At 38.9% G+C, this 17875-nt stretch overlaps 1 protein-coding gene across 6 annotated transcripts in view; it reads right to left on the minus strand.

Moving 5' to 3' along the window:
* The window catches only part of DIAPH2 (diaphanous related formin 2), a 927958-nt gene that overhangs the window by 415262 nt on the left and 494821 nt on the right, over window positions 1-17875 (minus strand). The gene's annotated exons all lie outside the window — the stretch shown is intronic.

Genomic DNA, 17875 nt, shown 5'->3' on the forward strand with positions numbered 1-17875 from the left:
CTGTTTTTTCTTTAACAAATTTCCAGTACTAGCTCATAATTGAAGCATTTCAAGTTATTTCTTTCCTGGTATCTCTACCATTTCTGTGTTTATTAACTTTTGATGACAAATCCTCTGTTATTAGTTTTGTGAATTTTATACCACTAGAACCACATTTTCTATCAACAAATTTCTGTTAGCATCTGATGATGTCCTAATGCCTACAATCTTCTGTTATATCCTGGTTGGCTTCAGAGCAGATAAGAAGGCAGCAACATGGAACTGCATGAACAAAGGTAAGATATAACACTGAAAAATCCCTTTTGATTGTTCTCTCTATATATACTGCAATACAACAAAACTATACACACGTACTTGTGTGTGTGTGTGTGTGTGTATGTATGTGTGTGTGTATGTGTATGACTATAATTCTGATTCTGAGTTCTGGATCCAGTGATAAGCTACTGAGTTTTGCTAGCCTGTGCAATTGTCCCCATGTGTTTCTAATAATTAGTAGCTGCTTAAGATATCATTGACATATTCTTTCATATTTTATCTCATACTTGAAAATACAGTTATGAGGCCAGGCGCGGTGGCTCAAGCCTGTAATCCCAGCACTTTGGGAGGCCGAGACGGGCGGATCACGAGGTCAGGAGATCGAGACCATCCTGGCTCACACGGTGAAACCCCGTCTCTACTAAAAAATACGAAAAACTAGCCGGGCGAGGTGGCAGGTGCCTGTGGTCCCAGCTACTTGGGAGGCTGAGGCAGGAGAATGGCGTAAACCTGGGAGGCGGAGCTTGCAGTGAGCTGAGATCCGGCCACTGCACTCCAGCCTGGGCGACAGAGCGAGACTCCGTCACAAAAAAAAAAAAAAAAAGAAAATATAGTTATGATTTTAGTCATTTATTGCAATTAAATCTTGCAAAGAATGCTTTATTTTGAAAAACAATGGCATCATGTCAAATAATTAACTTGTGCTCCCTTTACACACATTTTTATTTATTTGCTTCTAAGTTAACTACCCAGCTAATGATAAGCTTTTCTGCTGTATGAACAATCCTGTTTATGACTGCCCCATGGATGCTTACTCTTTTTTTTTCAACAACAACATGTTATTTGCTTCCCTTTTATTTCTTTAATATGCAGAACACAATATTTCAACATTAAAAATTTGTAACATGGTAGGCTAGTGCGGGCTTAGACTTTGTATTACTTTCCATTTATTAACAGTAAAAATTATTTATTACTTTCCTTTTTTTCTTTTTTGATGGAGTCTTGCTCTATCACCCAGGCTGGAGTGCAGTGGCGAGATCTCAGCTCACTGCAATCCACCTCCCGGGTTCAAGTGATTTTCCTGCCTCAGCCTCCTGAGTAGCTGGGATTATAGGCGTGCACCACCACGCCCAGCTAATTTTTGTATTTTCAGTAGAGACGGGGATTCACCATGTTGGCCAAGCTGGTCTTGAACTGCTGACCTCAAGTGATCTACCTGCCTCACCCTCCCAAAGAGCTGGGATTACACGCGTGAGCCACCATGCCCAGCCTAACCTATCCACTTTTAATCATTTCTCCTTTTACCAGTGAGACTAGTCAATGGCAATTTCCAATTATACGTCAAGGGACAATGCTGAAGTTACACTTTAATATTTAATTAAAAATTCATTATGATGCCCCAAATGTATGAACTATTATACAATATATTTTGATGTTACATATATTTCAGCTATCTCCTAGAGGATATCATTTACTTTTTAATTTTGTTAAAACTTTTTTAAAATTACAGAATTGATCAAGTGACACATATCTATCAAAATTTACATGAGGTTTTCTCCTAAACTTTCATGCTCAGTAAGCTCAGCCCTATCCTAAGATTAAACAATAGCCACCTAGGTTTTGTTGTCCTTTATTGATTCATTTTATCAGCTTTTGCTTCTTTAATCATTACAAAATTTATTTTAGAATATGGTAAGGTTGGGACCATACTCTCCAACCAAATGGTTTAACCAATTATTACAGAACTGTTGATTAAGTAATCCATCCTTGAGGAAGGTGGTTATACAGTTTAGGAAACAATTTTGAATGATCTAAAAAACAGGCTTTCCTAATAATGTGGGCTCTTTCTCTTGCTGACATAAATAATATGTGCCTGTATACGGTTAAGCTATAAAATGGTTCATTTAATCACATCTAATTGAGTTTATGATTTTATACTTAGTTCGAGCTTAAACTCTATAACAATACTATTTATTTTCTCCCCTCCCCTCTCAACATGATGTTTCAGGTAGGTTATCTGGACGAGTGAAATCACTAAAACAAATTCAACAATTTGAAAATATTTCTAGGGGCCGGGAGCGGTGGCTCACATCTGTAATCCCAGCACTTTGGGTGGCCAAGGCGGGCGGATCACGAGGTCAGGAGATCAAGATCATCCTGGCTAATACAGTGAAACCCCGTCTCTACTAAAAATACAAAAAGAAACTAGCCAGGCGTGGTGGCGGGTGCCTGTAGTCTCCACTACTCGGGAAGCTGAGGCAGGAGAATGGCTTGAACCTGGGAGGCGGAGCTTGCAGTGAGCCGAGATCGCGCCACTGCACTCCAGTCTGGGCGACAGAGCCAGACTCCGTCTCAAAAAAAAAAAAAAAAAAAAAAAAAAAAAAAAATCTAGGATATTAAAATAGAAATGGGATGTTTTACTAAGAATCATACCATTACCTGATAGAGAAGGGAAAAACCATTTTTACTACTAATATGCAAAAAGAAACATTACTGTAGAGCAAAGATATGGAACAAACGCAAGACTTATATGACCTGAGGTTCTAAATCTGACTCTGCGACTTCTTAGCCAATTCTGCTGCTTTGGGCAGCAAAAGGCCGGGCGTGGTGGCTCAAGCCTGTAATCCCAGCACTTTGGGAGGCCGAGACGGGCGGATCACGAGGTCAGGAGATCGAGACAATCCTGGCTAACATGGTGAAATCCCGTTTCTACTAAAAAATACAAAAAACTAGCCGGGAGAGGTGGTGAGCGCCTGTAGTCCCAGCTACTCGGGAGGCTGAGGCAGGAGAATGGCGTAAACCTGGGAGGCAGAGCTTGCAGTGAGCTGAGATCCAGCCACTGCATTCCAGCCTGGGCGACAGAGCGAGACTCTGTCGCAAAAAAAAGACAAAAAAAAAAAAAAGAGAGAGAGTAAGAGCAAATATGTCCTCAGAGTGTTTTCAGAAAAAACAAAGCCTGACAATGTATGTAAAAGATACACTGAATGTCAAAAAGAAATAAACAACTGTTTATTATATAAAGTATTATACAAATATATAATATTATGACAAAACTAGCTTATTTACAGATCAGAAATTAGAACCCATAATCCATGAATTTAAATTTTCCAATTGACTTGATTGCCTAATTCAAGCAGAGAAAGCAAAGTGACTAGGTAGTTCCTTGAGTCATATAATAATTTGTGAGGATGCTAAAATCCTGCTAAAGAGCAAGATAAAATAAATGCATATAAAATGTAATTAAAAGTATTATACAAGTATATTTTCCATTCAACTTGTCAGCATAAACTTCACCAGAAAATGAAATCATTTTCCAGCATCAGGAGGCAACCAAGCAGAATGCAATCAATGTCTTTATTAAATGATACCAACTGGGAGATAACTTAGTCTTAGTACAAGGACAATAAAAGGCCTTAAATTTTTGACAAGACAAATGTACCTTTAATTCACTTTAATAAAACAAGAGAAATCAATAATTAAAATGTGCTTGAGAAACTAAATTAACTGCATAATGAAGGTAACCCAATGAAATACTGGCACATCAAAATATAGGAAGTATAAATCTGGTAAAAGAAGAAAAATAAAACTGACAAAGTTCAAGTTAATTTAAGAATAGAAATATGGGCTGGGCATGGTAGCTTATGCCTGTAATCCCAACACATTGGGAGGCTGAGGCGGGAGGATTGCCTGAGCTCAGGAGTTTGAGGCCAGCCTGGCCAACAGCGTGAAACCCAATCTCTACAAAAAATACAAAAATTAGCCAGGCAAGGTGGTGAGCGCCTGTGGTCCCAGCTACTAAAGAGGCTGAGGTGGGAGAATCGCTTGAGCCCAGGAGGTTGAGGCTGCAGTGGGCCAAGATGGCACCACTGCACTCCAGCCTGGGCAACAGAGAGAGACCTTGTCTCAAAAAAAAAAAAAAAAAAAGAAAAAAGAAAAGAAAAGAAAAAAGAAAGAAATAATGTATTATTTAGGAAAAAGAGAGGGATTTATTGCTTTATTCAGAGCTGCGGACTAGAAATATGAATGCGTAGGTTCTAGTTTCAATTCCATGATTTCCTGGTAGTGAGTCTTAAGTAACTCTCTTAACTTCTCTTAGGCCTTACTTTTCTCAGCTATGAAATAAGGAGATTAAACTAGACCAGTTGTTCTCAGGTGCTAGAATTTCAGAAACTGTGCAAAAAATCGGGAGCCACTTTCTATACTGCCAAATTAGGCTATTATTTTAAGAGGAAAATTCCTACCATCTATCATCACCATCATCTCATAAAAGTAGGATATTTTATCATGAAAAATATGTAAAGGAAATAATCTCAGAATAAAGGAGCAGTTCTTTATATTGAATACATTTAGTTTAAATTTCTGTGTGTTTTAAATTATCATTTATGGGCTGATGAAAACTTGATATGTTAACACTGGTTCACAGAACAGTGTTTTAGCAAATGGAATCTAAGGGCACATCTAGCTCTTATATTCTATGGCTCAACTCCTTTTTGTATACTCTCTTGCCTTACAAAATAGGTACATGCATGGATTTAAAAAGCAGGTATTAGTGTTAAGGGTATTACTGTGCATTAGGGGTAGAGATAAAGAGAACTTCTACTTTTAAAAAGTATTTCTTTTTCTTTTTGTTTTATTTTAGACGGAGTCTCACTCTCTTGCCCAGGCTGGAGTACAGTGGTGCAATCTTGGCTCACTACAACCTCCGCCTCATGGGTTCAAGCGATTCTCCTGCCTCAGCCTCCCACGTAGCTGGGACTACAGGTGCGAGCCACCATGCCCAACTAAGTTTTATATTTTTAGTAGAGACGGGGTTTCACTATGTTGGCCAGGCTAGTCTCGAACTCCTGACCTCGTGATCTGCCTGCCTTGGCCTCCCAAAGTGCTGGGATTACAGGCGTGAGCCACTGTACCCAGTAAAAGTACTTATTTTTCATTGTGCTAAGGCAAAGAGTCTTGTCTTAGATAAATTCTTGTTTCAGTGTGGCCATTTTACTATTAGGTTCATGGACATACTAACGTTCAGTTTTTCACTGCTTCCTTTTGAGATGATTAGAGTAGACTCATATTCATATTTTCAGCACTTATTTGGAGGGCAGCAAAGCTCATGCTGCTATCCAGTCACTTTTCTTTCTTCTCCCTTGTCTCCCTAAGATGTAACTGTAAACTGACAATATTACAGAAATCAAAAATTAAGGGAACTAAAGTATAAAAAGTATCTTGTTTGTGTTACACTCGGGATCATATAAACAGAATGCTAATGAATGAACTGTAGGTTTTTAAGGGTTATTTTCCAAATTTAGCAAGGTAATTAACATATATGCTAATACAAATATTAATAGAAATATAGATACACTTTGAGCAGTCTGCAGTCTACACCCTACTTTCCTAGAGCTGAGAGAAGAGTGGGACTACACTCCTTAAGCCTGTTTCCCAGGGAAGATATAAAATGCTTTCTCAGTATCTATCCCACTAGAGATTTTAAAAGGAAAAACTCTGAAGGAACAAACCAACAAATGTGTAATTTTTTATTTCTACACTTGACCTTAGCCAAAAGGTCAAGAAGCAATACATTTTTATTTCTTTTTATTTTTATTTATTTATTTTTTTGAGAGGGAGTCTTGCTCTGTCGCCCAAGCTGGAGTGCAGTGGCGCGATCTTGGCTCACTGAAAGCTCCTCCTCCTGGGTTCACGCCATTCTCCTGCCTCAGCTTCCAGAGTAGCTGGGACTACAGGCACCCACGACCAGGCCCGGCTAATTTTTTTGCATTTTTAGTAGAGACGGGGTTTCACAGTGTTTGCCAGGATGGTCTCGATCTCCTGACCTTGTGATCCGCCTGCCTTGGCCTCCCAAAGTGCTGGGATTACAGGCTTGAGTCACTGTGTCCGGCCTCCTCCTCCTCCTCCTCCTCCTCCTCCTCCTCGAGTCACTGTGTCCAGCCTCCTCCTCCTCCTCCTCCTCCTCCTCCTCCTCCTCCTTCTTCTTCTTCTTCTTCTTTTTTTTGAGATAGAGTTTTGCTCTTGTTGCCCAGGCTGGAGTGCAATGGTATGATCTTGATTCACTGCAACCTCCGCCTCCCGGGTTCAAGCGATTCTCCTGCCTCAGCCTCCCAAGTAGCTGGGATTACAGGCATGCACCACCAAGTCCAGCTAATTTTGTATTTTTAGTAAAGACAGGGTTTCACCAGGTTAATCAGAATGGTCTTGAACTCCTGACCTCAGGTGATCCGCCTGCCTGGGCCTCCCAAAGTGCTGGGATTACAGGCATGAGCCACTGTACGGGGACCGTTTTTCTTTCTCTGTATGGGAGTCAGGTCCACTTAGCATTTGAAAGAGGGGGCTACTGCACAGAGAATTAGATGGGGAAAGGAAGAGGACTTTATGGGATTAGTACAAAGAACTTTGCCTTTTGACTTCAGATAATGAACTGGGGGGAGGACTGGCAGTGATTTACCTTCTAGAGTCCCAGTACCTTTTGATTTACTTTTTTTTTTTTTTTTTTTTTTTTTTGAGACAGAGTCTCACTCTGTCGCCCCAGGCTAGAGTACAGTGGCAGGATCTCAGCTCACTGCAACCTCCGCCTCCCGGGTTCAAGCAATTTTCTGTCTCAGCCTGCTGAGTAGCTGGGATTACAGGCGCCTGACACCACACCTGGCTAATTTTTGTATTTTTAGTAGAGACAGGGTTTCAGCATCTTGGCCAGGCTGGTCTTGAACTCCTGACCTCATGATCCACCTGCCTCAGCCTCTCAAAGTGCTGGGATTACAGGCATGAGACATGGCGCCCGGCCGATTTACATTTGCTTGCTAACTAAGGAGCAACATGGGACAGCATCCCCAGTGAGGATGACCCTCATGTCATCCTTCTGAAGTTGCTAAGATATGTACTTTGAAAAAATTTCTAAAAGTTACACAATATGTAGTTTAGACTCTATTGGTCCTATTAAGGGTACATGTTTTTAAACTCCCTCCACTCTGCTGAAACAAAAGGCAGCCCGCAGAAAAACCTTTAAACCTTTGAAAACTTTTCCCAATCTGGACTGGCATAATATCCTAGAATCACAAATCTGTTCATATACCCTGGTGATGGCCCATGCCACTATAACTAAAAACCTCTATCACTCAAGGTATGCATACTCTGGACACCAGTGCATTGCACAAAGAATGGGGCTACAAATCCTATGAATTCACACAGAATTTGGTTGAAAAACAGAGCACATCATCAGTGGTGAAGCAAGTGACGAGAAACCTAGAAACCAAGAGATTAAATTCTAAATCTGTTTCTGCTACTTCTTCGTTATTTAAGACTGATAAAGCCGTTTTGATACTGTCTGTGAAACAGACATTTTCTAATAGCACTAGGGTTTTTCTCATGAGCCAAAGCACTCATGCACATAGCATACAACTTAACAAGCCAAGTAAAAGTGCCCAGAGTTTGCGTAGGCAGCCTTTATTGCCTACGTGTTGACAATCTCCGCGTCTGCTCTTGCCCTAAGGGCACTGCAATCATCATACCTGCCTAGTTAAGCATCTCTCTAGGGCCTTGCCCTTCAGAGGCAGGTAACTCAAACAGCATGCCAGTTTTAAAGGTTACATTTTCTCACAATAAATCCTACTCATTTTTTGTTTTCTTTTTCTTTTTGGCTAGGCAAAAAGAGGGATTTTTTTTTTAATTGCTTCTTATTTTTTAACCTTTTTCTTCATTTAGTAGAGACATTCATTTTGTAATATTGGCCATAGGGGTTGGCACTTTTTAATAAAGAAAATGGTTTTATTTATACATTAATGGCAATAGACAGGTTAAAATATCATTTGTAATTCATTATCCATATCCTAAGATAAACCCAGGAGTATACAGTACTTCCGTAGTATCCAGCCATTACTTAGCAAGGGAAGGGGTGAGGGGGAGGGAAGACTGATTCTGAGAAAAGTTTCATAGACCAATTCTTTTGTGGCTTGTTTCTCAGACCTTTCTCTCTGGTAAATACGACCTTGGGGGCCACATCTATCTTCTGTTCTTCTATATACCACTGCTACAAGACCTCTAATCAAGCCCAGTTATTGATTACCCTGGGTTCACATAAGGCTTTTGGTTAGTCAACCTTTCCTTTGACCTCTGCTCTTCAGACATCAGAATAATGTCTTCATTCATCTCTTGAACTTGCTTACATACCTGAATTGTTTGCCCAGCTTTTACCTTTCTATATCTAACTAAATTCCTGTGCACCTCCCATCCTCATTTTCAGCTAAAATAGCTGTCTTGGCACGCTGAAGAAAAAGTAATCTTGCCAACTTCTCTGGCTGTTATTTACCTTTCTCCTTTTCTTAACTTTCCACTGGCACCCTGTCCTCACATGCTCATATATATCCATAAAATTCACAATTGGATTACTAGAGAATGTAAATGATGGTAGCACTTTTAAAGCAAGAAACGTGAGATGCAAAAGTTACAAACATTTTACACCACTCAACAGAGAGAATATGCTTTCCATGTTGCATGATGTGGCATAAATGTGCTTCTATTACCATAATAAACCATTTAAAAATTATTTTTTAAAAGTGTGCATATATGAACGTAATTAAAATGCTCTGTTGCATTGTAAATCTAAAGTAATTTAGGGAACAACCTTTGTTTCTTTGCTGAAAGATTAACATCTGTCTGTTATTAAACTTATGCAGAGCAAAGAACTCAAATTCATTCCTATGGTGGTTAAACTATGTGCTCATTATTAAACAGTCTGAAGTTGAAATCAATTTAAACAATATAACAAACTTCTAGTAATTTTTCAACAAATAAGTTTATCTAGCTCTCCTTTTTTATCTACTGAGCTATCAGTTACATGGGAAGAAGCAACAGCAAAGCCCTTTCCTTACCTTCATGACTATTCATATTGGATGGTCCATTGCTTCTGCTTCCTCCACTACTGCTTCTATTAAGTGAGCCCTTCCAATCCACCTTTCTGAGTCTCCTCAACCTCTTCTGTGGAATATCCCCATAACTATGTCACCACCAAACCTAAAGGCCTGACAACAGCTTATTCTTTTCAATTTCTCTGTGGATGTTGATGGTGTTGTCTTATTCCCTAATATTCTAAAAATGCTTTCTTCCCTTGGCTCCTGAAATAAAGCACTGATTTTGGTTATCCCCCTTTTCTTTTGTAACTCCTTTTTTTTTTGAGACAGAGTCTCGCTTTGTTGCCCAGGCTGGAGTGCAGTGGCACCATCTCCGCTCACTGCAAGCTCCGCCCCCTGGGTTCACACCATTCTCCTGCCTCAGTCTCCTGGGTACCTGGGACTACAGGCACCCACCACCACGCCCGGCTAATTTTTTTGTATTTTTAGTAGAGACCGGGTTTCACCGTGTTTGCCAGGATGGTCTCGATCTCCTGACCTCGTGATCCGCCCGCCTCAGTCTCCTAAAGTGCTGGGATTACAGGCCTGAGCCACCGCGCCCGGATTCTTCTGTAACTCTTTCTTGGCAAGATCTTTTCAACCTCCATCCTAAATGTAGGCATTATTCTCTAAGATTTCATCTGCAATCTTCGTCTTCTACTCCAAAGACTTTTCTTTGAATTTACCTATTTTTTTTTTTTGGCAACTTCCAAATATCTCTCCAGGTAAAACTTCTAACTACATGCTTAAAATCATCACCCAGAGTAATCCAGAACTAAATCTAAACCCATCATTTTCACTCTGCTCTCCAACCTCAGTAGATGTCATATTTCCAAAAAGTATCAAGTTAAAACCATCTTGACTCAAACTCCTTACTTATATTGATTATTATGTTCCCCAGTCTCTTATATTTTGTCATTTGTCTATTTTTACCACCAGACTGTCTATAATTCAATCACATTGCTACAAACTATTTAAGGTACTCATCACATTTCATATGGAAGATAATAGAGCTACTTAGGCCAGGCACGGTGGTGGCTCACGCCTGTAATCTCAGCACTTTGGGAGGCCGAGGCAGGCAGATCACTTAAGGCCAGGAGTTCAAGACCAGCCTGGCAAACACGGTGAAACCTTGTCTCTACTAAAAATACAAAAATCAGCTGGGCAAGGTGGTGCACTCCTGTTGTCCCAGCTACTAGGGAGGTTGAGGTTGGAAAATCACTTGAACCTGGGAGGTGGAGGCTGCAGTGAGCACCACTGCACTCCAGCCTGGGCAACAGAGAGAGATAGTTGCAAAAAAAAAAAAAAAAAAAAGAAAGAAAAGAAAAGAAAAGAAAGGCTACTTAATTAGTCTTCAATCCCTACTCCTTCCTCTAATACATTCTCATCACTTTCTCCAGAATAAGTGGCAATTTGTGCCCATATTCCCTGTTATTACAGACTGATCATTCCTACTAAATGAATTCCATGCTAGTAGGTTGTATTAAGTTACTATGCTATTGAATCTGTATGGGAAAAGGCCACAAGCATATGGATACAGTGGAATCTCGCAAACAATATGAGGTCATTCCTGGTAACAATCACCTGGAGAAAAGGCATTTCTTTCATTCCAGAAACAGGAGTTAAGAGAGTGGTCCTTATGTAAACAGGCAAAAGGACATAACTTTTCTTGTACTATATTCAAGAGTCATAAAATCCAGACTGATTATCTTGGATGATATGTATCAAATGGCACTGAAAACATGGAAGCACACCAAAATACTGGAAATGAGGAGTCAAGGCAAAGCCCCTCACTCTCCACAGGTCTCCATGTGGAATGGGCTAGGCCCTGTAGGCTGCATTAGCTAGAGGGAGATTCGAATCCTGTAGTCTGCAAGGCAGTTTATTTAGATTTCTTATACTTTCCCTGTTTCTTCCTTAACAAATGTCTTGATAAAAATATCAACTTTTCTCAATTGTGTTAAAGGAAATGTAGCACCCCTAACCCTGCCTCATGCTTGGGTATACCCAAGGTCTTCATAAATTTATAAAACATCATGCTAAAAATCAAGAAGTAGCATGGATTATGCAAAATAACTGATGCCAAACTACTGGCAACTCTTTCTTAGAGAAAATCCATTGGAAGGTAAATGCGTAACATATTTTTATTTTGGGTAAATTCTCTGTGGATACCATTGTGGGAAAGGAACAGGCATAAGAACTGGATATTAGTACAGTTGTGTAGATTTTAATTTGGTTTAAAAATTAAATTAAAAGGCTATTAATAATTAGATTGGTGTCAACCAGTAGGAGGTTTATTGTAGTTAGTTGCAAGCATTTCTTGTTCCTTTTTCAAAAACATCAATGACTTAGAAGAAGCTGTTCGAAGGTATACTTGTTAAATTTACAAATGACACAAAACCCAAAGGGATTGCGAATATGCTAGATGACAGAGTCAGGATTCAAAATTTTGTAATGGGTAGCAGGGCTGAACCGAAACCAAACAAAAATTACATTCATCAGGGATAAATGAAAATCTGACAATTAGTTTTGTTTTGTTTTGAGGCGGAGTCTCGCTCTGTCACCCAGGCTGGAGTGCAGTGGCCGGATCTCAGCTCACTGCAAGCTCCGCCTCCCGGGCCCACGCCATTCTCCTGCCTCAGCCTCCCGAGTAGCTGGGACCACAGGCGCCTGCCACCGCGCCCGGCTAATTTTTTTTTTTTTTTTTTTGTATTTTTTGTAGAGACGGGGTTTCACCGTGTTAGCCAGGATGGTCTCGATCTCCTGACCTTGTGATCCGCCCGCCTCAGCCTCCCAAAGTGCTGGGATTACAGGCGTGAGCCACCGCGCCCCGCTTACAATTAGTTTTTAAAAAATCAATTATATAGGTCCAGGATTTGGGATAATCTAACTTGATTGCAGTTTACGTTAATAAAAATAAAAGAAAACAAAAAAGGAATGAGGCTTTTCGTTGACCACAGAGTCAACAAGCATTCACAGCAAGATACAATTACTATAAAAGCTAAAAAACTGTCATCGATAATTTAGGATGGGAACCTATACTTCAAAGACTTGACCTTTGAACCTACAATGTGTTAGGCATTGTTCAATTGTATTATGCGAAGGTAAAACTTTATTTGAAGCATTAGGTTAAATAACATACGACATTTTAGAAGGGGCATTGACAAATTATAATAAATAAGAGAGGGAACAACCAACATTCTGGAGGAGTCAATAATCAAGAAATGGTTGACAAAGTATGCATAGGTACCACAGAAAAGTACTTTGAAAAAGTAAACAAAATGGAAAGAACTTCAAATATTTAAATAACTGTTATGAGGAAGAGATAAGTTTCAGATTCTGTATTGTCTCCCAGGGTGGAAGTGAGTGAGAGCTGATAGGAGGGCAGATCTCAATTTGGTATGAAGAATTGACATATATAAATATATATATATTTTTTGTTTGTTTGTTTGTTTGTTTTGTTTTGGTTTTTTTTTTTTTTTTTTTGAGACAGGGTCTCACTCTGTGTCCGAGTGCAGTGGTGCAATTTCGGCTCACTGCAACCTCTGCCTCTTGGGTTCAGGCGATTCTCCTGCCTCAGTCTCATGAGTAGCTGGGATTGGTGGTGAGCGCCTGTAATCCTGGGTCATTTTTTCTTTCTTTTCTTTTTTTTTATTTTTATTTTTAGTAGAGACAGGGATTCACCATGTTGGTCAGGCTGGTCTCGAATTCCTGACCTCAAATGATCCACCTGCCACGGCCTCCCAAAGTGCTGGGATTTCATGCGTGAGTCATCGCATCCAGCCAAGTATGAAGAATATATTTTTAATGCAGCACAAGCCCAGACAAAGTAAGGAATTCCATGTCACTGGACATTTACCTCTCAGGGGTGTTATACAGCATACTGCTGCATTAGAAGAAGAGATTAAACTAGATGATCTTCTAAGGTTCCTTACAATAAACAAGATTTCATAATTCTATGAAACAAGCATTAGCCTAAATTATTTGAGAATCACAATCTCAAAGTTTTCCACCATATTCTAATCTGCTACTCATTCAGAATATTAGTTTGGATGTCGTGGAAATAAAATTCCTAACTGCCTTAACATTAATAAGATAGTGTTTTGAGTTCATTTGCCAATCACAATGATTGGTCTCACTGAGCCATATATGCTTTAACTCAATCTCCCTAGGCACCAGAGGCACATTTGCAAAATATCTGGCTGGATTGAGAATTTCAGCTTATGACTGAAGAGTAGGGATTTTCTCATCTGAGCTAAGGGACAAAATCTGCCTCAATAAACCATGAGCAAAACAGGTAAACTTTATGCTTTACGACCTCCCTCTGCCCACAACTGCGTGATATGTATGCATGCATGGGGATGCATATATGCCCGAGTGTAAATATATATGCACGTATATGTATCTACACATACATACATATAAATGACATGACATGGTAATAGAATAAAAGTGAACAGAAAGAAGAGATAAGTGACAAACATAACCACATGAGATAAAACAGTGTTTGTAACTAAGACAAGGTACCAGCAGGTTTCCAAATTGAGAATTGAGAAGGAGGCCCTTGTTTCTTCAATGACGGGAAAAGGCAAGAAGAGCAGAAGGGGAAAGAGGAAAATAAAAGCCCAAGGCCCTGGTGGCAGACAATTCAACAGAGAAACTATAATAAGAGCTCCATGTAAGTATGATTTAGTCCAACATAACATTTTTTCATAATAATCATCTCATTATTTGGCCACAATTATAAATATTGGTCAAATAAAATCTCAAAAAATGGGAATTTTCACCTGGTGTGGGGGTTATAGCACTACAAATCAACAGAAGCCAGTCAGAAGTTAATTGTGCATTGGCAAATTGCTTTTTGCTGCTCATTAGTATTTGAAGATTAGTGCATTCAGTTCCATATCAGAGAGCCTACAAAATACAAATAATGTCCATTTTCTCTCTCTTTTTTTTTGTTGTTCATGCTGCACATATTTATCTTAATGAGTACATGGCTTTTTAAATGACAGCTGTAAAACAAAATAGCACTATTTGCATTTCAGAGTAATCAGTAATATCCAGCTTGAATTTTGTCCAGAGCAAAAATGGTTCTAAAGAAAATCTGTCTCATGCTGATCAGTTCAAAATCTGAAATAACAGCTTTAAAAATCTGCTACAAAATGATAATGCTTCTTGCATGTGATATTAAAATTTTAGATAGACCTGGTTTAATATTATGAAGATAAAAATAAGCCATGTTAAACTTTTGAAAAGACTGCAATCTATACAAATTTGACTTCATTTAATTATTACCTAGGAACTACTTAACCCCTTCCAATATGAACTTTGTCCTTTTCACTTTATTAAAATTATTCTTGCAGCATCAGCAATATAACCTAGGCCAATAAATCAAACAACCTACTTTTAAATCCTTAATCCACTTGTTAAGTGTCTACAAAACAAAGGAGAAAATTCTCTTCCAAGGAGGAGCCAGTCAGCAGTGAACTTGTGCTGGCAGCAAGAGCAGCTCCAATAAAGAGAAAAAGTTCCAAAAATCATCCCGGGAAGATGAGAATAGATATTTCCTGAGGATAAGGGCATGCCCCAAACTGACATTTTCCAATCCATGTCTTATACCCCAATAAAAACAAATCCACAAAAGTTTTTTAAAACTTAGATTGTTAATGAACTCTTTCTTTCCTGAAATTTTCTCTTCCATAAGTTTTCTAAACACTGCTTTGGCATGAATGCCCCACCCAGCTTATCTGATAACTCTTATTTCTATATTTAAATGAGGTATTCACCAAAGTTCTTTCCTTGTCTTTCTTCCTTTCTTATACTGTCTGCCCTAGTGATCTCTTTTAATCTCATCATTTTAATTATTATCTTTGTAGATATAGTTGCAAAAATAGATAATTACTGATAACCACCCTTCTTCTAATTCTAGCACCATATGTTCATCTCCTTATTAAGCAACACTAGCTGTATACTCAATGTATACTTCAAACCAGAGAAGTTCAAAAATAATTTCTCCCCAAGCCAGGAGCCTTTCTCTGAACCTACTGCTCTCCTCCTTTTAAAAAAGACAAAAAATGCATCCCTATTCAGCAAGTTATTCAGGCTCAGAATTGTCTTTGATCATATCCTGCCCACATAAAAATATAAATTACTGTTGAGTCATTCTTCCTAATGTCAGTTGCATCTACTCTGGTTTAGGTTCTTCTTTCATGGACCACTGCAGTAACCCAATAATAAGTTCCACCTTCAATTTTTACTCTGTCCATTTTATTAATATCTGTCCTATCAATCATCACAAAACAACCTCTTGATAATATTCCTCTGGTACTCAAAATTCTTCAATCACCTCCCCTCAGCCTTATAAATAAAATTGAAAATCCTTAACATGGCATTCAAGGCCATTATGATATAGTCTCAAACTTCTTCCACCACAGGTTTCTCTCAGTACTATACACATCTCCTATGCTTCAGCCAAGATGGACTACTTATTGCTCCTCAAATTTGCTCTGTACATTACTCTGTACTTTCTTTACCTTTTATCTCGGTTTGTTTTTTTCTACCTAGAATTCCAACCTCTTCTCTTCCTCCTATCATCCCTAGCCCCCACAAGCCATACTAAGATCTTAATCTATTGGAATCTCATATAGGGGATTCCATCACCTCTCTGAAGCTTTACCTGGACCCTTAACTTGTCCTAACCTTCACTGAACCCCCAAGGTATTTCAAAATCTATTTTTATTGTGAAGGATACTGACAAATTACAGCAAATAGTGAGAGGCTAAGCAAATGGCTAATGAATCATGGCCTTAAAAGAGTACTTGTAAATTTTCTATAACTATCCTACAGAACATGATCTATTAACACACCATGATCTTATTATAAAAACAAAATTTATAGCACATTATTGGTTGAAATCTGTAAAGTGCATCAAATGCTAAAATGGTTACCTACTTATAATGTTTATCTTGCGAAAGACTACTATTGTCACATTAACTAAACTAGGACTGGAATGAGGATGTGGCAAGGAAGGCCTTTGTTAAAAACACACACTCATGTCATCTTAGATCCATATTTAGCACGGTGGTTCATGCCTGTAATCCCAGTACGTTGGGAGGCCAAGGCCAGCGGATCAGTTGAGGTGAGGAGTTCGAGACTAGCCTAGCCAACATGTCAAAAATCCATCTCTACTAAAAATACAAAAATTAGCCAGGCATGGTGGCACACACCTGTAAGCCCAGCTACTCGGTAGGTTGAGACAGGAGAATTGCTTAAACCCGGGAGGCAGAGAATGTGGTAAGCCGAGATCACACCACTGCACTCCAGTCTGAGCAACAGAGCAAGAATTCATGTCACAAAAAAAAAAAAAAAAAAAAGAATCAAACTACCATTGACATTCTTCACAGAATTAGAAAAAAATACTTTAAATTTCATATGGAACCAAAAAAGAGCCCGTATAGCTAAGACAATCCTAAGCAAAAAGAACAAAGCTGGAGGCATCATGCTACGTTACTTCAAACTATACTACAAGGCTACAGTAACCAAAACAGCATGGTACTGGTACCAAAGCAGACATACACACCAATGGAACAGAACACAGACCTCAGAAATAAGAACACACATTTACAACCATATGATCTTCAACAAACCTGACAAAAACAGGCAATGGGTAGATGATTCCCTATTTAATAAATGGTGCTTGGAAAACTGGCTAGCCATATGCAGAAAACTAAAATTGGACCCCTTCCTTACACCATATACAAAAATTAACTCAAGATGAATTAAAGACTTAAATGTAAAACCTAAAACCATAAAAACCCTAGAAGAAAACCTAGGCAATACCATTCAGGACATAGGCATGGGTAAAAATTTCATGACAAAAATGCCAAAAGTAATGGCAACAAAAGTCCAAGTGGACAAAGGGGATCTAATTAAACTAAAGAGCTTCTGCACAGCAAAAGAAACTAGCATCAGAGTGAATAGGCAACCTACAGAATGGGAGAAAATGTTTGCAATCTACCCATCTGATAAAGGTCTAATATCCAGAATCTACAAGGAACTTAAGCAAATTTACAAGAAAAAAAAAAAAAAAACAACCCCATCAAAAAGTAGGCAAAGAACACGAACAGATACTTTCTCAAAAGAAGACATTTATGAGGCCAACAAACATGAAAAAAAGCTCAACACCACTGATAATTAGAGAATGCAAATCAAAACAATAGATGTTGGCTAGGCAATGGAGAAATAGGAATGCTTTTACACTGTTGGTGGGAATGTAAATTAGTTCAACCATTGTGAAAGACAGTGTGCTGATTCCAAAAGGATCTAGAACCAGAAATACCATTTAACCCAGCAATCCCAATACTGAGTTTGGCTCTGTGTCCCCACCTAAATCTCATCTTGAATTCTAGTCCCATAATTCCCATGTATTGTGGGAGGGACTTGGTGGGAGATAATCTGAATCATGGGGGTGGTTTCCCCCATACTGTTCTCATGGTAGTAAATAAGTCTCACGAGATCTGTTGGTTTTATCAGGGGTTTTCCACTTTTATATCTCTCTCATTTTCTCTTGCTGCCACCATGTAAAAAGTGCCTGCGATGATTCTGAGGCCTCCCCAGCCATGTGGAACTGTAAGTTCAAATAAACCTCTTTTTCCTCCCAGTCTTGGGTATGTCTTTATCAGCAGCATGAAAATGGACTAATACACTAGGCATATACCCAAAGGAATACAAAT

This window comes from Piliocolobus tephrosceles, chromosome 12 (assembly GCF_002776525.5).
Source record: "Piliocolobus tephrosceles isolate RC106 chromosome 12, ASM277652v3, whole genome shotgun sequence".
In the NCBI taxonomy this organism is placed as follows: domain Eukaryota; kingdom Metazoa; phylum Chordata; class Mammalia; order Primates; family Cercopithecidae; genus Piliocolobus; species Piliocolobus tephrosceles.